Below are 3296 nucleotides of genomic sequence, written 5' to 3'. Positions count from 1 at the left end.
ACAATAAAAGTTATACAGACCCCAAGAGAAAACAACCAACGATATATAAAAAAGGTGATTATGCCGTGGTAAGAAACATAGATGCTATCGTAGTGGCATATAAAAAAGTTGTGCCTAAGTTCAAAGGCCCATTTGTTATAACAGAGGTGTTATATGCTGTTTATATTATAGCTTTTTGCAGGGTTAACCTTCATTATCGGGATTTGTTTGCCTAATCTCATCAAATTTATGAAGATTTACCATACAAAGTTAAATCTTTTCATGACCGGATTTGTTTGAGATCCTCCACAAAATCTGGATACTAATATAACCCAACTCTGTTTTTGTACTAAAAAATGCAACTCATTTCCTTTTGTACGAAAAGTTGCAAGTGTTATCAAAAATATTTTGTTTACATTTTGTTTGATTGTCAAACAAAAAGAAAATTGGAATATTGTAAAAAAATATAAAATTGAGGTGGATTCGCATAGAGGTAAGTAAATATTTACTTGAATAAGAAAAATAAAATAGCACTTCTATCTCTTTACATGAAATGTCTGCAGAAAAATTAATCGTTGGTCGAAAAACAACAAAAGATGTCAACAGCAACTACCGCATTCAACGGCCAGCAGAAACAACACAAACCCATGATAGGAGGAATTTGCTTACTTCGTCCGCTTTTCACAGATGTTGGGTGATGACATTCCAATCTTACAAATCTCATTGGCACCCACCACAGCAAGATTTTTCACTGATTACAAACTGTAAACGTCGGAAAAGCCATGTACAACTGCCACAAGTTAATGGATAAAGGATGGAGACGCTATTGGACCTTTGTGGAACAATTTGATGCATAACTAATCCTGGATTCGGCAATTTTAGAATCAACTCCAGCAGTTGTGCATAAAAGTACACTGTGCTACACGAAGCAAAAATTCTATCGTGTTGGGGTTCGTTGGGCAACGAAAATGACTTTGGTTCTTTTGGGTCACTTCGTTTTCATTTTATAACGGTAATTGTAGTGAAGAACGAAGTTTTTAAAATTGTCACCTTTAAACGGGCATAACTTTTTTTCACAACGTATTTCTATATACCGGTGTCTTTATATAGTGACTATTCCAAAACGTGGATCGATATGATGGTTCATCTGCAAAACTTATCTATTCCAAAACTTATCTATTTTTCAACCGATTTCATTAATTTTTCAAAAGCTAACTTAATTTTCTTTTTGTTAAAAACAAGTCATTTTTTCTATTTGGTATCTTCTAAGCAGCCTAGAGAACGAGGAAAAGAATTTTCCCGATTTTTCATACATTTTTTGCACTTCAACCACTATGACTTAACCATTTCCGTACTTAATGGCTTGTTCGAAAGATAATATTCGCCCCTGCGAAAGAAAACAATATATATGAATAGAAGTCCGTTGTGAAAAATAGAACTTATGCCCGTTTAAAGTTGAAAATCTTAGAAACCCCATTTTTACTACATTTACCGAAGTGGCCCAAGGGAACCAAAGGATAGATTTTTTCATCAGAACTCTTGATTATTTTTTATTCAACTTTTGTAGCACAGTGTTAAGCTGAAAACAGATACAACGTTTGATTAAAGTTTTGCGTTGGGCGTCGAGAAAAAAACAACAACAACAGGGCGACGACGATACCAAAGTTCAGCGTTTATCTGTTTGTCGGCATATATTTCAAATGAATTTGAATTTTTCGGCATCATGCCCAACAGTGTAAAAACGGCCAAAACGACACAAAACTTTTCCCAAACGTTGTATGTGTTTCCAGCTTCATTGACCAAATGAAATAGTTGTTAAGACGATGAGAGTATATTGTTTTTGTTTGGATTTCCTACCCCATTTTTTCACTTGATCCAAAACCTTATAGATGCATTTTTATGGCGATCGGTTAAGGTTAACTCCAACGAGGCACTGATTCGGCAACGTTAACTCTTACCACCAGAAGGATATTTGTTTCCAGGTGCCCGGACATAACTCCCACGGACATAACTCCCATAACTCCCGCTGCGCTTTGCGGACATAACCCCCAAAATTCGTTTGGAGTTATGTCCGTGAAGCAAAGCGGACATAACACCCAAAAAAATCGCGGACATAACTCCCAACGATATTTTTCTTAATTTATAAATTATTTCTTTGCTTAATTTTGAATTTTTTAGCGATGCAGGCGAAAATATTTGTGTAAAAAATCGCGCGATTTTTTCAAAAATATTTTAGCCTGCATCGCTTTTCGTTTTTCAGAAAGTATTTGAGAATTTTAACAAAAACTTTTTATTTTCCTGTAGGCAGCATTTTTTGTTTAAAATAGGTTTGAAGGCAAATTTTGAATATACGGGTATGTTCTGAGACACACTTCACCTCTCACTTCACGACCCAAGCATTTTGTTCATCCTATTTACTCCCAATTTTTGCGAACTTCTTAGGGCTAAGATTCATTAGGGTATTTAAAAAGAATAGTACACCCTAGTCCGTCCATAAAATACTCGAAAAGTAAGCGTAAATTGTTTGAAGAAAATGCTAGAGACGTGAAGTGAGAGGTGAAGTGTGTCACAGAACATACCCGATAGTTTGATTTGAGATGGCTACTACTTATTTTGTACTTAATTTTCTTAAACATTTTAAATCAATTTTAAATTATTTTGTGAAATGAAAAATGCATATGAACTTAAGTTAATTTTTAATTTTTTTCTTATACATTTGAAATAAAAATTTTATTTAAATAAAAATCACTTACATTTTAAAAACGGACATAACTCCCATTGGGACTTATGTCCGCAAAGGGGGGTCGGACATAGCTCCCAAAAAATTTGGGAGTTATGTCACTGCACCTTGTTTCCATAATAACTTGTATATGGCCAAAGGTGAATTTTCACGAAAATTCTCTAAAAGTTGCATTTATATTCCAATCGATGAAATTGTTTTACCCGTTCATTGTTGCGGCTAAAAAACGAATCGTACAAAAAATTGTAAAAATCGGATCAGATTTCACATTTTTAATGTACTTTTTTTACTTTTTATTAATAAAATACAGAATAAATATTTTAAGTATGTGTATGTGTTCATTTCACTGGTCGGCATATTCACAATCCATCAGTGTGAATATCTCTCGAACCTGCCTGGTACAATTGTTGATCTAGGGGTTCTCTTTTGTATCTCTGGACCTCCGTCTCCAGTTCACGAAAATACTCCCTCACTCCGAGGGCCTATCCCTTAGGTGGTAATTTGGATGGTCTTGCCTATAACATCCAAGCAAATATTGCATCAACAGCATACTTTTGTGCCGACGCACCGGCAGGAT

At 34.7% G+C, this 3296-nt stretch overlaps 1 long non-coding RNA gene across 1 annotated transcript; it reads left to right on the top strand.

Moving 5' to 3' along the window:
* The first annotated feature begins 318 nt into the window (after nt 1–318).
* LOC141388140 (uncharacterized) lies at nt 319–3043 on the top strand. The gene is made up of 2 exons (XR_012408742.1): nt 319–472; nt 543–3043. It is a non-coding gene; the product is annotated as an uncharacterized lncRNA (long non-coding RNA).
* Nucleotides 3044–3296: the final 253 nt, after the last annotated feature.

The sequence above is a fragment of the Musca autumnalis genome, unplaced genomic scaffold (assembly GCF_047663935.1).
Source record: "Musca autumnalis isolate F117 unplaced genomic scaffold, ASM4766393v1 scaffold_6, whole genome shotgun sequence".
Lineage (NCBI taxonomy): Eukaryota > Metazoa > Arthropoda > Insecta > Diptera > Muscidae > Musca > Musca autumnalis.
Note: the sequence above shows the minus strand (reverse complement) of the source record. Positions and strands in the feature narration are given on the sequence as shown.